This window comes from Phalacrocorax aristotelis, chromosome 3 (genome assembly GCF_949628215.1).
Source record: "Phalacrocorax aristotelis chromosome 3, bGulAri2.1, whole genome shotgun sequence".
Classification (NCBI taxonomy): domain Eukaryota; kingdom Metazoa; phylum Chordata; class Aves; order Suliformes; family Phalacrocoracidae; genus Phalacrocorax; species Phalacrocorax aristotelis.
In genome coordinates this window covers 107,279,813-107,305,069 of record NC_134278.1, presented here as the reverse complement: position 1 = coordinate 107,305,069, position 25,257 = coordinate 107,279,813, and the positions used below count along the sequence as shown (strand labels likewise).

General features: G+C 41.5%; 1 protein-coding gene across 1 annotated transcript in view; it reads left to right on the top strand.

Annotated features, from left to right (window-relative positions):
- The window catches only part of TRERF1 (transcriptional regulating factor 1), a 105,190-nt gene that overhangs the window by 4,593 nt on the left and 75,340 nt on the right, over window positions 1-25,257 (top strand). Inside the window, exon 2 of the mRNA XM_075088992.1 lies at window positions 24,618-24,670. The gene's annotated coding sequence lies outside the window, so the exon portion shown is untranslated. The remainder of the gene's footprint in view (window positions 1-24,617; window positions 24,671-25,257) is intronic.

The window sequence follows — 25,257 nt, the reverse complement described above, 5'->3', positions numbered from 1 at the left end:
GAATTTCATGCAAATTGCTGATCTTCAGCTTCCCATCTGCCGGTCAGCTGGGTTGGTGTAGGTCACTTTCCAGGCCCATGGCCACAAGTGCCGTGTTTCCCCACCCCACCAATTCGACCTTTCTAAAGCAGCCATCCTGGGCCTTATCACAAATTTTCTCCTGTCTTAGTTCAGCGAGAAAATGGTTGCTGTCTTTCCCCTCCCTTCCCTCATCAGCGGCTCCTTGTAAGGTTTTTGATAGAGCCTGCATTGTGATATGTCCTTGAAGTGCAGTGCTGCAAGGTTTTGTTTTGCTTAGTCTTTTTTTTTCTCTTCATGTTTAGACTTCATTGCATCTATAACATAGCAAGAATGTTGTAGATGGTCTCTTTTGATTTTTTTTTTTTTCATTTGTCAAAAATTTCATGTTCGGTAATGAGGAAAAGCTAAGATTCAGGTACTAAAACCTCCAGCTAACCCTGGACTGTGAAGACTGCAAAAATATGGACTGGGGAAGGATTGCCCCAGCAAAATAGGTATAAGTCAAATGTTAAATTATCAGTAGCTCTTTTTTAAAAGGCCTCTGATGGTGAAAAGTTTTTGTTAACATGGTGTGGCTAGAACAAGGCTTACCATGGCTCTTAAAGGACAGGGTCCATTTGAAGTGCAGAATTTATATTGGGTACTTTCTCTTTAAATGAATATTGAATCCTAAATAACTTCAGCACGGGACTGTGAAAAAAAAGCACCCAAACCTGTGAAGCAAGTTTAAAATTTGATAATGGCTGAAGTTCTCTGTCTTAAAAAAAAAAAAAGGTCATTTGACTCTTAGTTGGCCATAAAAGATGCTGTACAAATCCATTTTTGTCTTTGTTCTGCACTCCCACACCACCCCCCCACCCCGCCCCATACACTATTTTCATTGATGGGGAAGTTTCATTTCCTTTATTTATATATTTTTAGTGTATGTGTGTTTGGGGGGGGTGGGTGGGAGGATAGGAGGGAAGTCCATGTTCTAGTTTTTATATCTAAAAGAAAAAAAAAAGCTAATGCTGGTGTGTTTAGAAATGACCTTAAATACATTCTCCCCTTTAATCCAAAAATTCTGCTCGTAAAGTAGTGCATATTAGGGGATTGAGGGGTTTTGCAACACTTCTGTATGGGTAAGAGTCCTGCCTGAGTTCCAGTTTTGCTAGCAGAAAAGTATTTTTCCCAACATTGTCATGTTTCACGTGCCAGATCAGAACTAGAAATGCCTTTTCCTGGAAGGATCTCTATTTACACTTGGAGAGTTATGCCAATTACAGCTATTTAGTAAGCCTTTTTTTTTTTTTTTTTTTAAATTTTACACTTGACCTAAATAATAACTTCTCTCATTTTCTTAACAGAATACACACTACAATCCTAGCATGTAGTTTTGGATTGGTCAGTAGGATAAACCCTGCTGTCCTGTGGCACTCTTGCAAGAGTATGTTCTTAAGTGGGTCCTAGTGAAATTAATGCTCTTAGAGCTCTGCATAAGTTGAAATAGCCCTCTGCTCTGCATGCAGAATTGAATACAATTTATCGGTGAGCAGGAAGTGTGTTATGAAGCATGTTTTTCATATGCCATTAATATTTTTTCCTCAAAGAGATCCCATGCACTTTAATTTTCAATACAGTTTTAAAATCCTGCAGATAGGAAATACTGTGTTATAAATCTGTGAAAGTTTGGAGGCATAAGATAAGATGCTATTAATACACATTTTGATCAAAGACCAAAGATTATTTACTCCTTTGGACAGTATAGCGGTGGATGAAGAAGGAGCAGGTAAATGGGGCTTCTTTGGCAAGAGTCTGTAGCTGCTGGCCGTTTGAGTAGGGCTGCTGCTGGCGGTGCTGCCTACTGGACTTGTAATGCCAGTGCTTCCTCTTTGCTGCTACCCTGCTGTCTGTCTCTGCTGGTGGAGTCGGTGTCCTGGTGGAAGGTCCTGTTTGTACCAGGGGGAAAAAAAAAATCTGTCTAGTAAATGGCGTCATTGTTACTTCATGAGCCAATTTGCTAGCTACTTGCTCTTTTTGTGATGTTAAGATTTGCATTGTTAGTGACAATAGTATTAAATAAAAAATGGATGCTGACCAGTCTTTAAATGGTTCACATCTGCCACAAGTATGAATACTTAGAAGACCCTACAAGACTAAACTGAGCTTTTTTTTTCTCTAAAACGTAGGCTGCCAAAGACCTGAAATATTTAGGATATTGACATAGACTTCCACAAATATCTTCCCAGTTGCTTCTTTTTCACCTGCCTCTTATGTTTTGTTTTGTCCCGAGTATCAAAGCTGGGCTTACCTTGCAGAGAGGTGGTGGTCTTTGAGTTGGCCATGCGCTGCCTTCAGCAGAGAGAGGGCTGCACGTTGCACTCTGTGTGGAGGCAGAAAGCATCACCTCTGCAGTGGCTCCTAGGTCACAGTGGGATTTCAAATAACCGTGAGCCCTGTGGCCATCACCAAAGCTGTCTCTGCTGAGTGCAGGAGGCTGTAGTCACCTGAACCGCAAGTTTACGTCGGCGTTGAGCACAGCAGTTTTGTTACTCCTTGTGTCCCTAACACACTGGGGGGCAAATGGGCGGAAGCAGTTCAGATGCTAACTCACTGGCTTGCTTTTTGGGTTTTTCTGGTTACTTTTCAAAAGCTTACATTCAGTGTTGCAAAGAAACCCGTATGTATTTCGATAAAACAAAATAAATGGTTAATGTTAGGCTACATTGAATGGTGCACCTTTGCAGAAACGTTGATACTCTAGCTCTCTCTTTGGCCCGCCATGCATCTTGAATTCAAGCGAAGGTCTCCCACATGGTTATTTGCATGTGTCATCCTATCTCTGTTTTGTATCGGCAATTTCAGTATGTGCTTCCAGAATTATTTTTGTTCATTTCCAATCGTTCTTCAAAGATAACTGGCAAAACCCAACAGGCTGGTTGTGATTTTACAGCAGTAGAAGGTAGACAACTTTGATCTTGTTAAATGAATTTTCTTCATGTGTGGGCTGGGCGTGTAGTGTGTTGATTTAGTTTTTATTGATCATTGTAAAAATGTGAATTCGGCATCACAGCAATGATAATAAACAAGTACTTGCAGTGATATTCTAATGAGTTCCTGGCAAAAATAGGGCAGAAAACCATCTCGGAGACTGACGTGCTTTAGTGGTGAGACGCTGAACCAGGATACTTTATATAAAGGATCGAGTAAAGCTGTTTGAAGTTCTAAATTTCTTTGGCAACACAATTGCTGCGAGCAGTAGCCTGCCAAGCAGGGCAGGAAGCAGTCTTTTCTGTAGGCATTTGAGTGTCAGAAATTACATTCTTGCCTCTGTCCGGAAGGACTTTCACCCTCCTGATCACGCCAAGATAAGACAGATTGTAGGGAGCAGGTATCTGCTTTGTTAGAGGGTGTCTCTGAACACAAGCAATGAAGCACTAATTTTCTTTCAGTCCTCAACAGCAAAGTGCTCTGCAGCCATCTCTGTGTGTTTCAATATGCCTACATGGCAAAGCATCAGGTACAGAGCCGGGGGAGTGGAGGGAGGTTCCTAAATCAGCAGACAAGTTTTGTCTGGAAAAGTGAGATTCATACTCACAACTACATTAAACCCATATTTCTGAGTATGGTAGGGACATGTCTCCATTTAAGGTGGCAGTAATTCCTCTAAGCCAAATGTTTGCAGAAGCACAGGTGGGCAGCTTCTCCCTCTTTCTTCCATTGATGCTATGTGTTTTCAAGACTGGAAGAGGCTTCTCAGTGGTGGTGATGAACAGTAATTCTCTGTATTTTTTCATCAGATAAGCTTATTTTATGCTGTCAGAGTTCAGTAGATTGGTACCTGAACTGCATGGATCATGATGAAAAAGTATTGCTGCTGCCTGCATGTGTTTGATAAAAGTAGAAAACGAGAAGCCAAATTTTTCTGTAGTGAGGAAAAGTGGGGTTTTTTTAGGACTATGAAATTTTGAAAGAGCTGGTTCATAATGAACTTTAATACTTTTCTAAAGTTGCTGCTGTTATAATGAAAAAGCATGAATAAGAGAATATGCCTTGCAGGTAAAACGAAAAAAGCCTTCACCATTTCTGTGCTTAAAAACCAAAGATGCATTGCAGAGGATGAATTTTACCTTTCATTTTGTTTGTAGTAAAATATTAGTCTTTGAAGTTAAAAACAGCTTTAGAGTTAAAGAAATAATATGCCTGAAAAGGGAGGTGCACAGAAAAAAGACATTGGGTTAAGTGCTGTTTTGTTAATGAAAAGATCGTAAATTAAGCCAAATGTGGCTGCCTGCACAGTAAGGTACTGCTTAATATGAGTGGGGATGATAAAATAAGGGCCTAGTAGACTTCAATTTCAACGATGTCCAACTTTCAGAAGAAGTTTTAATCCGGGTGTTGAATGCACGTACATAAACGATAGAATTAGGATAATTTATGCACGGAGCAAGACTTTCATGCTGGAGGTCTGTCAGCGTATGATCCCTAGGCTAACTACTTGATCGTTAGTTAAAGTAGAGGTTTATTAAAATAACATGGGCTCATCTGGTTTTAAAGACTAGCTCTCAGCCAGTGGGCGATCGTCCAAAACTAACAAGGTTGCAGCACAGACTTTGTGGCAATGGCACATAGATTACTACATTAAGCTGGTTGATGGAGAGACTTCCGTTGGATTAAGCGTGCTCAGTATTGGGCCAAATTTTTCAATTTTTAGTCATCTGTAGCAACGCCTGCTCATACCGTAGTCAGTTGAACTACCTGTGTGACTGAAAGAAGGTGCAAGGTTGGGTCTGTATATGAATGCAGCTCTTTAAAGTAATTGTTTTACTCTGTAATAATTGTATTCTTCTAGTTGAAGAATCATGGTTACCAAGTGGATGAGAGGCTTCAATTATGTAAAGAAAATCCTTACCTTTAAGCCCCATGCTATCCTTAGCATAAACAGATGGTTTTTTTTCAGGTAGAACTTTTACTTTCAGGTTATTTCTGGAAAATCTGTACTGCTAATTATGTAAATTGCAAGAAACTAAAAAAGAGAACAAAAGAGCAGGGCGTCTTATCTTAGGCTTCAGCAAATGCAAAGTCATATGTGGCCATTCCAGCTACCTATAGTATATGTGTGTTATTCTGCTACTGCTTTTGTTACCAGTAAACCAGATCACTTAAACCGTGCATTTCTTGCAGGCTTTGTACGATCAGATTGCCAAGTGTTGGAGCTGGGAAGTTTTTGCAGTAGCAGGGTCAGTTTATGCCCCCTAGAGAGTCCCTTCCTGCAGGGCTCCTTCCTTACATACACAGAAGTTTCTTGCTGAAAGAAGATGTGGGGCTTTTTTTGTGTGTGTGTGGTGTTTTGGGTTTTTTTTTTGTTTGTTTGTTTTTATGCTGCTGTGTAGGCAAGTCCATGTTTTTTAGGTCAATCCGGTACAATAGCAGTAAGTTTTTGTACCTGCACCTATTGCCTATTAAGGCAATAAGAAGCTCTTCTTGAATGAAGGGAAGGCAGATTTCAGATCTGCCTGTAGATCAGAGACAGAGGAGAATAGAAGAAGCGGTGTTCGAGTGAATGAACGAACTTTCAAGCTGACTCAGTGATACATGTACAGTATACGCTGTAAGGATTAGTCACCACTTACTGTAAATCTTTGTGGTGCTTGGTGGGCATGTGCCTCTATCAAGCTGCAGTTAGCGAGCTTTGTAGACTGGGAATGCAGGTAAATGTTATTTCCACAGTATTTTCCCATTGAACAACAACAAAACCCAATGAAACCTGAAGACTTGTAAATTACTGGGCTAAAGGCAAAAGAAATCTTTTAGTTATCTCCTGGTGCTGCTATCTCAATCTGTGAAACTGGTAGGAAAAGTGAATAAATTATGCAACAATTTTTTTTTAATTATTATTCAGAAACCTGTGCTTACATGTTATTAGTGCTGTTCTGCCCTGTCCTGTGCAGGTTGGTTTGATTTTGGGGTTTTGGGTTTTTTTTTCATTAGCTAGATTTCCAACTGTATTTGTGTAAATCACCAATTTACATGATGGTAACAGAATAACAATTGCAGCAAGAATATTCATCTGTTGAAAACACTGTTTTCATTTGCCAGGCAGAAACTTCAGGAAAATTACCCTCCAGGTTGAATTTTCTCATAGATGTTCTCAAGTTCTTAAATGATTTACTGGCATAATAGGTATACATAGCACTTAAAGCAAAGATTGTATTAAGGAGTTACTTTTGGGGGGGACAAGAGGGTTTTTTTTTTATTTTAACAAAGTTAATATTTTTTAAAAATGGTAAAATTATTCTTCAGCCTTTTCTGAGTTACCCAAATTCAGTAAGTTGTTGGATTTTTTTTTTGTACTTTCAGACTTCTTTTTCAGTGTTTTCTTCTGTTTGGTTGAAGTTTTGTGTTTATTTGTTAATTTAGCTGGCCATCTTTTATTATTTTTAGATGCCCCTTCTCTCTGATCTTCACTTGTTTTGCTTGGCTTGTTTAACCTGTCCTTAGAGAACTGTTAATTTCAGCTATAACCGTACCAAAGATCCTTAAGAGTTCTTACAGCAAAAAAATTTTTCTTAATCATTTGTTTGAAATTACTTCCTCCAAAATAAAAAAAAAACCCCAAACATCTTGTTGAAGAGTGAGAACCAGACTCTACTGGCACTGCTGGGTGGGACGGCGCTGAGGCTGCATGCCTGTACAAGTGGTTTGGCTCACTGCTCCCCCAGTGATCTGATCCTGTTGTAGGCTTCGAGTCCTCTGAAGAGCAGGAACGAAGGCTGAAAGCAGTATTAAGTTTTTGGTTTATCTCACACTTTATTTGAAATGGAGGCCAAGCAATTTACATATCTCTGTATCTTGGATCTGAAAAAAAGATTTATTTTTTTTTCCACTAGCCTTTGTGTGGAAATGACATCACAGCTTATGTCAGCTATGCTAAATTCAGAGGTTTTTCTCTTTGCAGTTGGGTTATTAATTTAACTGAGTACTCACTCTGTGCTGTGAGTCTTCCCTTGCTGACTGTGGCACATTGATATCCCCATTGCAAATGCTCTGAATTTGGTATGATGAAGAGAAATAACGACCTGGTCTAAAGCCTTTTGAAATTGATGGGAATGTAACTTATTTCGTTGCTGTGCATGCGACCAGCCCAGGTGACCCCCTAATGCCATGTTGTTCCCAGGATCGCTCATGCAGCATAAGCAAGCAAGGGATGGTGTGTTGCCTTTTTGCAGATCTGGTGACCAGGTCAGGAGTTTGCTGTGGCACATCGTCGCACAGGTGTGTCCCCGCATGCCCTGCAGGTTAAAACGTCCTGCCCTTGTGAGATTGAGTAGGTTTGTGAACTAAAGCTCTTAGGTTGTGCCTGCGTGTCCCATAGTCAAAGCCGAGTAAACATGTACACTCACACATGTATGTACACATACAAAGGAGAGTGCCTTATGTCTACCAGAAACACCAAGGTTGTGGGGCTGCCCCTCTGGGGCATTTCACTCTGCTGTGGCAGAGTGTGAAATGGAGGCCTGGGCATTTTCTCTGAGAGCCTGAGGAGCTGGGAGGAAGAAAACAGAAATCAAATTAAAGTTGACATTTTGAAAAGTTGACTGCTGCCTTTTTAAATCATAAATCAATTTTTAAAGTAAGTCACTTCCCAGAGGAAAAATAAGTACATTAAGAAAAGGGGGAAATGTGATTCTGAATTTATGCATTTGAATGTAGCACACTTGGTACTATGACAGTGGCGGTACCAAATGTGCGTAGAGACAAAGCCAAAGCATAACAATTGTCCTGACTCTCTTATTGCTAAACTTCCAGCCATAATGTCCTATATGCAGAATGTTTTTATTTGTCTATACTATTTTGGGAGGGCAGAGGCAGTGGGGAAGGGACTGATCCCAATTACTTTAAAAAAAAAATACAGCGAAACAAACCCACCCATCACTGCACTAGATGTAGAGAGATTTCCCTTCTCCTCCTGCCACTCCTCAGCCATGCCCCACCCTGGGAGGAAGGCGAGGAGGCCTCCAGGTGCCTTCATTGGGAAGGCTTGCAGGAACAGCTTTGGATCGGGCTCTTGGCCTGTAAAAGCTATGGATAGCCATTCACACACCCTTTTTTTTTTTTTTTTTTTTTTTTTTTTTTAAAAAAATGTCTTTTCTGGCTCAGCTCTGCTTCCCTAACAGTCACGGAGAAGGGAATGGAGGGGGTAATGCTGAGGGATGCCCAGGGAGAACACCAGGTGTTGGTGTTCTTCCATGTGCACATGAGCGGTAGATGCTCATACACGCATGGATTTGGACCATTGAAGAACTGGTGAAATTACTTGCCCCTTTTAGAGCTTGTGAGGAGCACTGCATCGCTGTAGTTATTTGTATAGCCATATGCTCTTCTTTTTTCTTACATATGTTCTCTGGTAATTGTCTGTAGCAGGTGTCCGCAAGCTGAGGCGGAGTGGTATTTAAAAATCAGATGCTTACTGGGGATAAAGAATTGTGTGAGTTTAGCAGCAGCAAAAAGGCCAGGTTGAAACTGTTGGCCTCTGAAGGTCGTGTTCCTTGCAGAGCAACAGCACACTTGGTAGCAGTGCTGGTCCTTCAGCTCCACAGTTCACCTGTAGATGTGTGACCTTCAAGAAAGAGTCAGGAGGTCTGGTTTTGGGTCTGTATGTCCGGTTTTGCTGAACTGAGGAGAAAGCACGGTTCCTTCTGATGTGTGCACCAGCCCACAGGAACTGTATTGGATGTGTCTTGCACCCCTGCTTGGTGACTTAGGTGGTATGGGGTGGTGGGAGATGTGACGTGAAAACTCTAGTTTGGTAGTCTCCCACTCTTTGACCCTGTATGTTTGTCAGGCATCCTGAGCTGTTCCGGTTGTATTACTGGTTGCTGTTGCATTGCATGCATGTGTGCTAGGTCCCCATTGGTTACTACTGTGATAATAGTTGTTGATCTTGTGTCTCCATCCATCATCTGAAGAGCAGCCGCTGAAAGGAAGATGTGGGGAGACTTGTAGTCACTCTGGACTTGGAACGACGCAGTTATGTCCACTGAAAATCATTTTGGGGCATTGCATAGCCGCAATCCCCCAATATGCCTCATGCTGCTGTCCATTGTCTTCACATCCCCACAAACAGCTCTCTGAATTGCCATTCCTTCTGCGTATCAGTTGGGGAACTTATAGCCAGGTGTAAAAGATTTCTAGGAGACCGACAATTCAGAAGTATCTTATATTTCAAAGTGTCAGGGAAGATATAATTCCCCTTAACATTCTTTTTGTGAGGGGGGTGGTGGTTGTTTTTTGGTTTTGCGTTTTTTTTTCCCATTTCTGGTAAAGAGCTAGAAAAATATAGAGCACATAAGGAAGTGGCAGATATTGTTCTTGGGTTTTTGAATTTTTTTTGTTGTCCTTGTTTCTAAAATTAAGTGCACGGAAGTTTGCAAGATCCTGCAAAGAATTCAAATGAAATTGCACAGTCATGTGTTCAAGGAATCTTTTTAATCTAGTCACACATATAGTGAACAGATCCAGATTTTAAAAAATACATTGCAGTAAGGAGAGATGAACCAAATGGGATAAAGACAAAAGACATACTAAGTTTAGGTTTTGCTGCCGTTTTTTTTGGTTTTTTTTGTTGTTGTCCTTCATGTTCTTCCCTGTGTAAGAAAGTAACTTGTGGTATCAGCTGTTCTGCTTATCCCTTGCAAAATGTTGGTAACTGAAAGCTGGATCACGCGACCAAAGTAGGTCTGTCTCTGTGTCAGAAGACTAACAGTGTCTTTTCACGTGGGCGGGTTATGAATCCATTACACTTGCATCCATGTACATGGTTAGTAAGTTTTTATTCTGCCACTGTATGATTCTGTAGTATGTTTCTGAGCTGGGTTGCAGGAGGAGTAGTGATCTCACAGCCTGACCACAGATGGACTTGGTGATGTTCACACGGGCAGAGCTGCTTATGGAATTTGGGTCAGCAGGACAGTATCCTGATGAGCTGTCTGGCACAGGACACTGTAAGACTGGCTAACTGTATTAACTTACGCTAGCTCTTGCTATATATACACTATAAATAAACTTCCTGTAATGTTTTTACTTCTGGATCTCCAGAACCTAGCCCTTGAACTACTACAAAACTTTTTGAGGTAATTTTGATGGCATGTCCTATACCACTTCAGAGCAACTGTTAGTCAAGTCAGATGCTGAAGTCAAGTTTATGCTTTGTAAGTAAAAAAGATGTACAGCATGTGATATAACTGTATATTACATTCTTTTAATTGTTTCTGACAGTAAATTTAATATAGAGGTCTTGAGATCTATATGCACACACACACAGAGTGCAGATCTGAAAAGCAATGAACGCAGGCATATATGCATTATAGTGCAATTGTTTTGCCTTGGGGGTTTTGTTATTGTTGTCCCTTTCACAAACTGTGAATCTGTAATTTTTCATGTGCTGTTCTTTGGCCCTCTCTGCCAGAGAGGCTCAATTCATCATGTTAAAAAAATCAATAAAAAGTCTAGAGGTTTATAAATAAAGTAGAGCATAGAGAAAGGGTACAAAAATTCCATTAAAATGGCAGTTTAGCACTAGCTACATCTCTTTGGGACTAAGCTCCAATATTTTAAACTATTAAAATTGTTACAAGAGTGCTTTTAAAGTACCACAAATCACAGTAAAGCTTTCTAGTTGAAACTTGCCTTTATACAGTGCACTAGAATTCGGCTTATATATGTTTTTGGAGTGTCTGATGCTGCCCTCAAACACCATTTTAGCATCCATTTTAGAGCTTTATTATAGTTAATAATCTTACAGGTTTATGTTCAAGTGAAGATACGTGGATGTAAGAAGTTAGAATTTATTTTCCTTCAGAAGCATTGAGTGTATGTACGACTTTGTGTAGATGCAGCTCTGAGCAAATTAATTATTTCTGAGAAGTCTATAGGCTTCTAATGTAATTCATGAGGATTGCCTGGCTTGGCACATGCTGCTTCATTAGAGGAACTTATAAATTGAGGTGGCTGGGGGTTGTTTAATGACATAGCAGTTTTCACCAGTGCTGTGATGGTCATCTGTTCCATGTTTTCTATCCAAAGAAATTAATGTGTCCCTCTTCTCATAAATGTGATGCTGAAGAGTTTATGAGAGAATATCTGTATTACACTGCTTCTGATATTTGAGAGGTTTATCTGAAGTGTAAGCTTTGCCTCTCCCCGGCATCTTTCTGACTTTTTTTAATAGTTGAAGAAGATGGATCTTGAAACCGTTGAGTATTAAATACAAATGGCATTATATGATTTTGTATTCTATCATCTTTTATCCTGGGATAATGAGAATTGTTTCTAGTGGAAATGCCCTTTATTTACTTCCAAAAATGACCAGAAAAAAATGGTGAACTCCTATTTGGGCCAAAAGCAGGCTTTTCCATCTCCAGGAGACAGCGCAGACTGTTGGAGAGCATGGCTCTTGGTAGAAGCTGTGGGAGCAGGCTACATAAATGAACGTGACAGAAGGCAAAAGAGAAACTCCTGACTCACCAAACATCTGTGTGTAGTTTAAATATGTGTCCTGTCACAGAGTCATATCCATGCATGCAACTCAGTAACCCAATCCATCATTCCCACATTATTCATCCATCAATTTTTCCTTTTCTTACTAATCCACAGCCTAGTTCTAGCTTACTACTTGCCATGGTTACTTGTGTATGCTTTCCTTTTTCCTGGCTGTATGAAGTTGGAGTAAAGTAATGATCCCAGGACGCTTGAAAAAAAAAGCAAAGCTATTAACATAGCCCTTTCCCTGTTAATTAACATTTGAAGTTTCAGAGAAAGGGATCTAGCGTGTGTAATTACTGTGTGGTTAAGAATCTGTCGAAAATTCATACTAATGCTTGGAAAGTGGAGATGCTAAAGGGAGACTGTTAAAACTTGAAAAAAACCCATATTCTTCTGTCCATTTTCCTAAGCAAATGCAACTAAAACCTAGTCAGTAAGGTGCTTCTCAATGTGAAAAAGGAAAGACTTCAGTTATGTTATTCAGCTCTGAGCAGCAATGGTAGCTACCTTCCCTGCTTTTGAAAAAATGAGTGAGAGATGTTAATGAGGATAAAAGAGAAGAGCATCATTCAGGAAAGTGGTCTGTCCTGTGAAGGCCTTACAGTTTGGAATCACCAGCCCACCAGGAACTGGTGGTTGCAGGTCTGTTAGTTGGGTTTGGCCAAATTGTGATTGTTGCCAGCTGAGGCTGGCTCCCCTGCTCAGCTCTTCTGCCTGTGGCCCCTCCTCTTTCTTTCTTCTCTTCTACCTCCTGGGCTTGATGTGGCTTGGGAGGGAGCAAATTGACTCCCTCATCTCTTGGTGCTATACAGTACTACTCTGCCCAGACCCATGCAAAAAGCCCCAAGGTGGGGAGGGAAACCAGGAAGTGCTGGAAGACACAAATGAGAGAAAGTGACATGGGCCAAAGCATTAAGCTGAGGCCTTTGGAAGACATTTGCTAGGTCACTGGTGTGGAGGTCACCCAGGATCACTTAGGAAGGCCCTTGAAGAGAAGTTAGGGTGTCCTTCTCTAGCCATCACACAGCCCTCAGAGCACCGTGGAAGTTACTCCCTGGCTACATCTCCATTGGCAGAGCAGCCGTCCACCAAGCTTTTGATGCCCGGTGAGTCACTCTACTGGTTTCCATCTCTCCCCTTTTTCTCAGCAGTGGGCAGGTTCTTGGTCTTGCAGAAGGCCTTTCTGCACGGCTTCCCCTTGGTTTCTCAGGGGGTCTTTTTGTTCCTTTGTTGGCCTATGTGAATGATGTGGCAGTGCGAGGAAAAGTAGGTTTTTATTAAACATTTCAACCAGAGTAGTACTGCTGGGCCCTGTATATGGCATCCCGTGGCATCCTGCTGCTCTGAGGGCATGCCAGGAGTGAGTCCTTGCTTGGTAAGAGCTGCTCCTTTGCTCAGCTCCTCATCTTTCAGCAGGCAGGGCCAGATCCTGGGTTGCTATCACTCTTCCTTTTCCTTTTACACCCACATTGGGAGCAAAGCTGGATGGGTCTGGAGGAAAACTTGATGCTTGTCTCCTGCCTGCAACGTTGACCTTTTGCAGGTAGTGCTAGTTTTTTTTTGATGGACAGCACCAAAACTGGTCAATGCTCTCGAGGACAGCAGACTTGGAAGGTGTGCTGAGCTCATGCTGCTAACAGCCAGCATGTACTTTGTGTAACTGGTAGAATCTGTTGGATTAGAGTCAAACAGCTCTGACTTAGCTCTGGATTGTGCCCAAAATAAAGCTACTCAGGTTTGTTGAAGGGGTAATTGCTGATTGCTTTAGCTTCTAAAATCTCTTTGGAAGAGTGTGGCCTTTTGCCAGCTGCCTGTGGGGTGAATCTAGTCGGACACTTACATTTCATTGCATAGTCTTGTGTCGGGGATGGGGCATGGACCAACTCCTAAACAAATTGCCAGTTCCACCTAGCAAGTTTCCTCTTACGGTGATTTGGGGCATGGTGATGTCCTCCTTTCCTCATGTGGGACAAGGGGAGAAAAGGAGCCTTTTTTGTGGGTTTGCCATAGGGAGGAGGTGGTGTATTTTAGGCTGTTCTGTGTTTTTGATGGGCGTGGATGTTCTGATGACCTTCCTGAGCTAAACAGGTATTGTGTAGCTGCTGGTGACTGAAAAGGACTGTCCTTCTGGAGGTCTGATCCCTTAGAGGTTTGTGGTCTTGTTTGTTTAACAACTGCTCTGTGATGCACTTCAAGAAGTCACCATTTAACCAAACAGGTGAAACCAGGTGTGTTTGGCTTTGAGGAATTTCCCCGCCAAATCTGTTGGTCTTGCCGCTTCCCTGCGTTGTGCATGGACGCCAGCATTGGCCCTCTCCTGTGCCTGGGGTTGAGCCCACAGTAAGTGAGGAGGGACTCTTTTGCCTCTTCTAATTTTTTTGGCAGAAGGGAGGAAGTGGTAGATACCAATCTTCCTCTCTCACACATCCTTCCACACGCGTCTTGCTGGTGGCCACCCAAACTGTCCCCTAGAGATGCTGTTCTACCATGACTAATTTCCTGGCTTTTATTTTGAAAATGCAGTCATCAAAGTTGCACAGATCAGCTGGGGCAAGTTCCAGCCTCTTTTGTATATGAAAACCTAGAAAGCATACTTCTGGGAAGGGGTGTTGGGGATGGGTTAGGTTTTGGGTGTTTTTTGTGGTTTGAAGACAGGGAGAGCAGTAGTGAATGTTGAGGATTTTAATAATTTAATTGGTGTGTCTTGATTTTTGAGATCAAGACTAAGTGTAGTAGTAGATGGAAACTGCCAGCTATGAAGACTAACCAAGGCTGTAATTGTTAAAAATTTGTACTGTTAATTATAATGCCATAAAAGCTGAGTCTGATTGGTGAGATGATCCACCTGTGCAACAACCATTACCATGTCTTTCCTCTGCTGTTTGTACAAATATTTTTGTTGATAGTATTTTGTGGACAGCACTACTTACGTGACTGTACTTGTTAGACATAAGTCTGCTGATTAAACTTCCTTGAAGGAATATTTTAACTAATAGATGTACAAGCGTATGAATTTCACCAATTCTTTATGCATTGTTTTCCCAGCTACAAAAATGTTCCAGTTAAGGAAAATATTAACTTCTCAGCAAGTAAATACTATTCTGGGGAGAAGATTTTCTGTTTTCTTGGGTTGTGTGTTTTTTCTGGAATTTGTGTGTGTTTTAAAGAATGCTAACGGAATAAAAATCCTTGCTTGAAGTATTGGTGATTTAGTAATGTAAGGTCAGGTTACTTATATTTATTGTGTGCCACTTGTTTAAAAACAAACATTCTAATAAGCATTTTGTGTATATGTACAAGTGCAGATGTAAAATACGAAGCACAGAGCAGAACAAAAGTAAGCTTTAATTGTAGTAGATGCACTGAATTAACTGAGATGCCTGGGGAAGTGAATTTAGAAAGACAGGATTTAAGACAGGTCCCTCCTTTATCTGAGAAATTAAAAAACTAGAAATCAGCTAGAACTACATTTTTAGGGCTAGTACAGTTTCAATAGTTGACAACCACTTTTACCAGATTTTGCACTTATTGGCAGAGCTATAAATAAATGCAGAAAAGTTTTACTGAACTCCATGGAGTTTCTGCAGATCGGCATCAGCCCAACGGCTCTCAGAGTCTGGCCTCACTTCCTCCTCAGCTGGAAAAGCCAACCCAGTTCTTAAAAACTGTGGGGAAACTGGCTGGTCATTAATCTCAGATAATGGGGTTTGTGGTTGGTTTTTTTTTTTATGTGTGCATTTGTTTTGTTTTAGTAATAATAATAGTAAAAAATTTTCAGACAGATTGAGTGGACTCCCTAGGAATGCTGGGAGAAATGGTTAACTGATGGAGTTTCCTGTTACCAGTCTTAGTCCCAGCATTTGACTCTAAAACAGCAAATACAGACCCTCTCACCATCTTCTCAAAAGGCCACCCAAGCCCTGCATACAGCCTCTGCTTTCCTGTGGCTGCCCCAGCCTGAGCACCCCTGAGGGGAGTCTGGAGCACCGAAAACTTAGTTTGGTAAACGAAGTAAGGGGGAAAGTAAAGTTCCCACTGTTTCAGTGTGGGAACTGAGAGAAGCAACAGGGCTCACTGTATATTAGTCTGAAAATAGGGCTAGGAAGTTCCTTGGATGCTAAGAACCCAGCTTTTTTTGCAGGGAACTGCTTTTAGGTTGCCTAGCTCTTCAGGAATGGGTTGATACCATTTAATCTCAGGGAGTAGTGAGTCTGTTACCCAAAATAACTTTTTTTATTATAGCCTTGCCCCAGTGTAAAATATTTGAAATTTAAAAAAAAAAAACACAACAAAAAAACCCTGAAAAACCCACTTCCCCCCCAGCCCCCTTCCTCCTTCTTTAAAATTGTCTCAAAGATCTGACAGCAAGCTGTGAAATGGTTGTGACACTCGCTATCTTGACTTAAGCCTGTATCAAGACTCTACTCCAGGGAGTGCAATCATGCGATAAGCAGACTAGTCAAACTCGTCTTAATTGCTGCATTTAGACACTTTCTGGGGCCTTCTCCTAGTGGGGATCAGGATCAGGACCATGAATTAGCTTCTCCATACACTGCTAGTGACCCCTGTCTGAACAGAATAAAGAAAAAAAATAGCACACATGCTTGTAGAGACATAGCAAATAAAAGGGCAGTTCACCTTTTATTTTAACTCCTGGCAGTGCAGGTTTTATCGAATTGCTGTTAAAAGAGGCTTGGTGAGATGTAAAATGGATTTGGTCCAAATTCCTCTGATGATCCCAGCACTCAGGTGCTGTGGTGCTTGTCCTCTGTTTCTTGGGTTAAGAGAAGTGAAGTGGGACCGCAGGAAGCGAGGATGTAAACTGTGCTTACTTTTCAGAAGCAGCAGGAAAATGATGACATCACTGTTTTTTCAAACTTAGAGCAATCTTAAATTTGTGTAGCCATTTTCATTGTATCTATTTCGTGAAGAAAAATGTATATATTCCATAGTGCTTGATGTGGTCGTATTCTTAACTTTTTACAGTAATGGTTTCTATAGACATAGTAACTGCTTTGAAATGGTGTTTGTTTTATTACAGACCTGATTAGTTGGGAGGGAATGGGAATTGTAGATTTTAATAAAAAATACTGGCAGTATTTTTCCCCCCATCCATTTAAATATCTTCTCCTTTATTTTCTGTCTTTTTATGTGAAGTCTGTGTATGTTATCCACTGAAATAGTAGTATATGAGACAGTTGTAATTCAGCATTTTGTGTAGTAATCTATTTCAGCAAAAAAAGGGTTGTGAAACGTTTAATAAAAAGTAAAAAAAATTTCTAAAAGTTCTGGCTCTGGAATCCCACTTTTTCTTTTTCTTTTGAAATCTTTACTTGTTGGTATAATTCTTTTCAAGAGATTCTGCTTCTTTCATGAATAAAAATGATTCTTGATGAATCTTGTGGGATAATACAGAAGCCTTTGTCGGATGTGCACTGACCTATCTAAGAAACCCAAGAGAGATAATTACAACCTTTCTTAGTCTACATGTAAATGCACTTTGCAAACGTTTTTCCATGCAAAGAATGTGAACCAGTTATGTTTTGGAGTCTATACCTATATGGAAAATGGACTGTAAAAGAGATGCCTATTTCAGGCAATTTTTGATGAGTTCCAGATTAAAAAAAAATTATAGCATATTAAATTATTAGGCATCCTTACTAGGGTGTAAGGAAGATTTATGCTGTAATGAAATATTGCTGCAACCCAATTTAGAACTTGACAAATCTGGTTTTACAGGGCTGAATTATATGGGATACCTCATTATTTGAGGGGAAACTTTTTTATTGTTATATTTGGCACCCTGGTCTCCTTTTTGGTTGGGCTGTACTCTGTAGGAGCTGCTTTGGGCAAGATGTCTCAGCTGATCCTTTTCCAAGGGAACTGTGCAGGATGAAGTTGTAATTAAGGATCACATCCTGGCAAGCCCTTCTTACCACATGTGGTCACCGATTTCAAGTTAAACGCTTGCAGTCCTCATTGCTCCTCTGGGTCAGAAATGTAGGTATTCTTAAATACCTACACAGACTTCTACTTATTGTCAGATATTCCTTACTGATAGGGTATACCAGATAGTATATCTGATACTGTCTACTGATACTGTATATCAGATACCTATACAAAATTTAGCTACACCAAAATTACATGTATACTCCTTGCCTTTTTTTGTTTTTATTTTTTTTAAAAAGGCCTCTATTCCTTCCTTCTGCATACAGAGCTCTTGATTGCCTCTCACTTTGAACTCAAAGCATGCCCTTGTGCGGTGTATTCTGAGTATGACCTGGCATCATGGCTTGAAGCAGACAATAGGGAACATCACAAAAAATCCACAACTTGCTCAGTTTAGGAAGTCTGCCCAAAATTTTGTGTAGCAAATACTACTTTGACCAACTTTTGAGACTGCTTGTGGTGTTCTCATGTTGCTGATTACAGGATCTCAGTTGAGAAACAAAACTGGAAACAAACTAAGTTTGTGCATTTGACTAAACCGAAGAGCAAATTTTAGCTGGAAATAGTATTTCTTTATAGGGTAATGAGTTTCCTGTGTGCAGGGTTTCTGTTTCCCAAACTGCCCTGGCATGCAAAGTGATTGATCTTAAGCAAATTACATACGCTTGTAACTACAACCATATATTCGCACATACAGGAGCATGTGACAAAGGAAAACAAAAATGCAGGGTTTGAGCTCAACTAGTAAATCTTTTGGGAACCTTTTCTCCTCGATCCTGGGAGAGAGAAGCCTCAACTTCTCCCAGTGCCGTCTGTGTGTTACCTAGCTCTGTGGCTCCACAAGTGCTCTTTCTGATGTGTTGTACCTACCACATCGGAGGAGTAAAGCATTGCCGGATGGCTTGTGTGGTCAGGTATAAGTAGCAGATGGAGTGTTTAGATTTAGGAGAATCTTACATTGAATACTTAAAATGACTTACTGGGAAGCACAGCTTTCAAAGTTTAAGAAGAGGCACAGTTTGGTGTATGTTAAATATGCATTATGTTATGTGCTTAGCTTCAACTATAAACCATTTGCTGAGTTTTAGTGACTCTGATGTTTAGTCTTTGCCCCCCTGTTTAGACATCAGTAGCCAAGTGTTTTGCCTCTGTATGTAGCCTCAAGTTGCACTTTTTTCTGATGTAGTCATCAGATCAAATTATTTATAAAATGAGGACATCCTTTTGGACATCATGTGTAAACAGTCTTAAATATGTGCACAGGCAGAGAGATTCTTGTCTGTTTATCCACAGTTGAAGCCCAAATATTAATAAATACTAACATTAAAGAGTGGGGTCTGTCCCGCCCCCACCCCCCCAAGTGTTCATTTAACTTTTCCCTTTAAGGCTCAGATTTCTTCTCTAGGTTACCTGGAGAAAAACTTTTACCTTGCCCTTGATCAAGCTACTGGTTGCAGTATGTCTCTGCTACCATGATTTACCATGAGTTAAGGTTAGCAAGTAAACTATTTCGGAGTGTTTCCTTCTAGGCAGGTATTAGCATATTCGAAAACATGGCTGCAGCTGCTGGCACATGTGTTTGAGGGTAGGATCTGCCGTCTTCTGGCAATATGATGACTCCTGGTCTGTTAATTTTGGTATTAATGGTGAGAGCTGGAAGCCTGCCACTAGTCTACCGAGGTGCCATTTAAAATTTCCTTGGAGCCAAGTTGGTGTTGGACGTTGCTGCTTGTTTGTAAGGCATCTCCACAGGCAAGCGCTCCTCCTGTAATAGGGATTTGGAGGTGGTGGGGAGGGACTCAAGATTAGAGGTGGCTGGTGTTGCCTCAGGCCCCCGCAGTTGGGAGATACTCTTTTTGCTCTCTCTGCTGCATCTTTTTGCACATGATGTGCTGGACACCTGGGAGGTGCCCATCAGGGCAGCTGCCTTCGCTGGAAGGGGAGATGGGAAAGCAAGGAGGAAGATGCTGTAAAAGAGGGGCTGAGAAAGGTGCATATTACATAGGTTTTAAAGGTACCGACTGCTTCCAGGGCAGCTTCATTTGTGTGTTTGTTTTAGCTTCCTGACTTTTTCAGTGGGGGGCTTTTTTTTTTAACAAAACTTCAAGCATCCTCTTAGCCAATGACAGCAAGGTTTGCAAATCAAAACCAAATCTGAGCATAGCACTACACTGGAGTGAGCTGTGCTAATCTAAGACGAGCTTCTGTTTCCTGCTTAGAGCTTCTCCCCCATGCTCTCATTTGGCACATGTTACAGTACTGCGTGCTGACAGACACCTTTGAGACACAGATCAGTTGAAGAAGCATGTGTGGTGGCGACTGCACCAACCTCAGCATGTCATGTGTTTGTTGGCTACCTGTTCATGGGTAGGAAGTAGCTGTTCGGAGTCAGGTAGGCTACAGAGGAGTCCTACATGTGTGAATTAACATCCAAACTGGAGCAGTCTTGGATCCTTTTTGTTCCTATGATAAGACAAATGTAATCTGCTAATAAAAGTAATCCCCATAAGAAGCGTACAGTGCAAGCATTGTGTAAGCAGAATAATTTAGGTAGCGAATATGTTGAACTGATACAACTCTGAGTAGTCCAGCTCTGCGGTTTGCGTAAAAGCAGCCCCTTAAAGACCCTGCGGTCTCATCTTCTACCAGCAGCTCAATGACTGACTTTCACTTTCCTTACAGTAAGAGAATCGATAGAGAAGAGAATTTGCCATTAGTTCTCTCTCTACATTTTTCCAGACAGTTTGGCCTCCACAAATTGTACAGCCTTCCTTTTTTCAGCGTGGGAGAGTACAGACTGCTGCTGGAGGCAAGGAGGAGAGTTTAAAATTCATCTGTTCTCTCCTCGCTCTCTTTTCCATCCTGTGGGCATGGGAGACTTATGAATGTGCTGCTCCTTTGGGGAGTGTTTCTACCTATTGCCCTGATGAGAAGACCACAGAGACACCGGTAAGGCTGTGCAAGTTTCACATTGCTGGTTAAATAGGCACATGAAAAAGCTGAGTGCAGTGGCTGCCTAGAAGAGGTCAGAGAGGAAGATGGAAGGACTGGCATAAGCCTTAGGTCTCTCGCTTGCTAGGAGATCTCTTTTTTTTTTTTTAGAGTCCATGTGCATTGAGGGCTTAATGCAAAATCTGTCTCCTCACTTGGGTCTCCTCGCTCGGGTCTTTCATGAAAAGTGGTATGGGGTTATTTTGCATTGTTTTGAGCAGAGAGATTTACTACTTTGATTCTTACTCTGTGTTTTCCTGGCTATACATACAACATGAAATCTGATGGGGAAACAAATAGTTTGGGTTTGTTGTTTGGTTTTTTTTTAAAGTCAGCTTTAACTTCCGCACCAGCAAAGATATTGTACGTTATCATACGTTTGTGTACAATCATAGCAGTGGCTGATAACACTGAAATGCAGGATCAGGAGATTTAGTTTCGCTTTGTGGCATTGGTGGGGACAGGAAAGGTCTTGCAAACACGTTTTCAAATCACCCTGCCGCAAGGGGAGATCTCAGCCAGTGCTGCCCGGCATATCAGTTTACCCTTCACAGGAGACAAGTACCGAGGTGGGTGCACACCGTGAGGGGGTGATATATCTGCTCACATCTGCTTCCTTCTGTGTGAGCACCAGCTTCAGGCTGCCTGTGCAGAAACAGCAATTGCCTCGTTGTCCCCAGTGTCTCCTGCTGCTACCAAATTAGAGGATCTCTCTCAATTAACAGCCAGGCCTTCTTTCTCCCCACTGTCCCCCATCCAAATGGGGCATGGCTGATAGCTAACATTGACTAATTTAGGACTGTGGAAGGTTTGTTCTCATGGGCTGCAATCAGGAGGTATTGCTTTTCCTTCAATTAGTAGCCCCTGCAGGAAAGAGGGCACTGGGCCTCTTCCCATCCTTTCCAGTGCTAGGCATTGCCCAGCAGGATGTGATGAGCCAGGTGCCACCGCCACAGTGGCCTGGAGGTGATGGGGCTGCTGGTGTGGATGGTGATTGTGAGAATCTCAGAATCTGGGAAGTCTTGCAAGTGCGCAGCCAAGATCTTGCATGAGGCGGTGAAAGAGTACAAGTGCAGTATTTCTGGAAAAATACGGTGAGGATTTTACCCGGGGTAGCATGTGTATTGCTGACAGCAGCAGGGAATTTCTATGGAGCTGCCTGTTGAAGTTCTGGAAGGATATCGCTAACAGGCATCAAGTGTGGTGAGGTCAATACAAGAAGAACAAAACCTCCCATTCAGATAAAAGGCGGGGAAGGGAGATACTGCCACATGTGGGACTGATTAAGGCTAAACTGGTCCATGCAGTAGTTTCTGCAGCTCTTCAGAAATATACTATGGGGTTGAGCTTCCCAGCTCAGACAGGTCCACATTCACGTTTCAGTCAGGGTTTAGGAAAGCAGGAACAGCACCATCTGTGTCCCACTTCATTTGAAAAAGAAAATTAAAAAAAAAAACCAAACAAAAAAACCTTGAATGCCAGCCATCTGCTGATACTGCATCCAACCTCTATTCCTATATCTGGGGGCAGAGGAGGAGATGGTTTCTGCGGGGGGAGGCACCGTTCAGAGTGGAAGAACTGCCTGCACCTGGGAATGCTGCTGGAACCAGAAACCACCAGAAGAACATCTGCAGGACAGCTTGGCATCTCTGTCCAGCCACCTTCTGTAGTACCAAAACAGTCCTGCCCACAGAGAGTGAATCTGAGTCCCATGCTGCTGACAGAGTCCACAACACTTTGTTTATGGATCATTAAGAGGAGATTTGAGCATTTCAGTGAAGTGGATGCAGAGCGATGGGGGGTAGTTAGAAGCCACTGTGCTGATGGCTGAGGCAAAAAGATAGTCAACGCTTTTCGCTTGTAGCCTGGTCATTGGGTGTAATGTTGTTTTGGAAACAGATTAGGTTGTGGTTTTCTACAAGTTGGCTATTAGAATAGGCCCACTGTCTTGATGGGAGCTAACATGAGCCCTCAGCCGGATGCAGGAAATGACCAGACTTGGTTTTTTTTTTTTAAATTTCTTTTCATCCCAGATCTCCCCCAGCAAATGCCCAGTGAGTTTTGATTTGCTTATGAAGGTGCTTTTTCTGAAGTAAACATGTCATTTTTCTATGTTGTATTTCTGTCTTCCTCTCTATAGAAGTTGAGTGTTGCTTCTGTCCTGATACCTCTGTGTGAATGTGAACGCAAGTAAGGCAGTAGAGAGTTAAAAAAAAAAAATCCATTAATTAAAATATTTACATTGGAAGCTGCAAAACATTTACTCTTTGAGTAAAACAAACTTCTCCATTGTTCTTGTGTGATTGCTGCAGTTTCTCAGAAAATAGCCAGGAAGAGGTTGTGCTCTGAGGAATTTTACTGGGTTGGCAGGGGAATAGGAGGGTAGGGATACTCAAGTGGTCTCTTGGTCAGTGGCTCTCTTCTGTTCAAAACTTTCTGCCACATGGACAAAAGGTCTCTTCTTCATTCTTTTTGTTTTGTGTTTTCTATGAAGAAAACCAACGTAGTGGTGGAAGTATGTTGTCATATTATTCTGGTAATGCCAAAAAATAAATGATCATCAGTAGAAGATGAGAAAATGGTATTTACTGCATGAAAGGTTTATTTTTAGCACTTAAAGTGTACACTGATATACACTTAAAGAAAGGGGGGAAAGAGCAGGCAGCTTGGACCCTGGATCCAGGCAGCCCTCCTAGCTGGGGACCCATGTGCCACTGTCTGTGTTTTGCTGGTGGGGAAATGGCGGTGCAGCACACTGAAGAATGTCACCTTCCTGTGATACTGAACACCTGTGGTTTCCGCTGGGGTCTGTTGGCATCGTGGCTGCTCAGTGTCCAAGGAAAATGAAGCAAGGGTGCAAATCTGTGACATCAGACCACTAAAACACAATGTTTTCTTTTCATCTAGTACTTCAGGCACAGGGATACACTTACCAGCATCACTACAGGAAAAGTAAGCAAATTTGAAAACTATTTGCTTCAAATCCTTCCATTCCTGCCATATCTCCCTCCAGATAACTGGACTGAAGAGTTAAGGTTGTGGGTTTTTTGTTTGGTGGTGTGGTGTTTTGTTTTGTTTTTAAATAGTATTCTCTCAGACAGTGTGCCATTTCACTCTCAGACATCTTTGTCCTTTTACAGCCTGGCACTGGACAAACAGGCTTCTAGGGCTTGTGGGCAGGACACTGAAAAAGCTAAAAGGGTGTGTGGAGGGATTGGTTTGTTTGGATTTTTAGATCCTTGATTCACATTTCTCACTCTAGGCAGACTTACATTTTTTCAAAGTTGCCAGATGAGAGGCCTCCCTTCTGCCCTAGTGACTCACGGACTGCCTGGATTGCAGGTCATGTCTCCTTTTCTTAATAGTGCCATGGAAAAGTGTTTGTTCAAGCCCAAGTCTATCATGACTGTAAATTTTATTGACAATTCCAAGGTTGCAGTTCTGTTGGTTAGGTGCGCGGTACTCTTTCCTCTGATCCCAGGTATGCCAGACTGCGTCATGTTTACCTATGTTATAAAAAGATCTTTGTTGCATTGAAAGGTTGGTTTGTAAAGGTGTTAAGAAATTAAATGTACTTGTCCAGGGTAGGTGTCATTTAAACCTGTACATGAGAGCTTTGTTCCATCCATTTCTTGCATGCTTTACTGTATTTAAGAAAGGCTGCATGCTGACAGTTTCTTGGCCTGGAGATAAAAGGTGCTGCATACCCAGGTTTGATACACTGATGGAAAATTGTCTCCACGATATATAACATCACTGTGATTATTTCTAGCCATTACCACTGGTCTCATTTTACAACCATTCACATTATGTAATTTGATGCCCATTTAATTTAATGAGAGGATGCTGCAGACTTATTTATGACTCGGCAGGGCAACCTGTACTCTTTGGCCACCTCTGTTATCCTTGCTGAAGGAGGAAAAGCGTGTTTCTTACAGAACATGTTACAACATCTTTAATACCTTTATATCCAGGTTTCCCAGATTGCCACAGACGGGAGGGCAACTTGCCTGGGGTGTAGATTATACTGGAATGGCAGCAGAAGTTTAACTTCTATTTTTTCTTGAACTGCTTGTTAGCCTTTTATTGTAAGGTTATCGTGAGGTATTAATGGACTTTTCCTTTTGTTATAGATGGAATTTTATGACTTGTTGGATTCTGAATAGAACGAGATGTGTCTGATAAGGTAAGAGAGAGGGTAAGATAAACATGTTCCTACACAAAACAATCTCACTGGTTTCTTGTTCAGGTTGAAGACAACTATTTCTTTCCCTGACAGAACCCTGCAAATAATTGAGATATTTTAAGTTACAACTGCCTCTGACCCTGTAAGCAGAGACCATGGCTGTTCTGTACAGCTTCTGTCCCAGTGCTTTCTCCTGGTGAACTGATGTCCAAAGTCCAGAAGCCAAAATGTATGCCTTTCCAGGCATGGGGGTTAGCAAGATACGTCATACTTATCCTACTGTTCTAGAGGTTTTTATAAAGTAACAGGTGAGGTAGAAGAGTTTTTGTTCAGTTTTGAGATATTGTGCCCCCCAATCCACTCCCTGTCCTGGCATTTGAAAGGTAAAAAGATCTTTGAGCTGTTTTAACTTCTACGCTTTAAAACTTGTTTTTCCTGTTGCAGTATTTTTGAATTTGGAATGTCTTTATGAGGGCAGAGTCTATATGAGTAGAAAACTTCTAGGGTTGAGTTTGAAATGAGTATTTGCTGTCACTAATGTGCTGAAGGAAGCTGTAGGTTTGCTGATTTTTAAAAGGTTGGGTTTT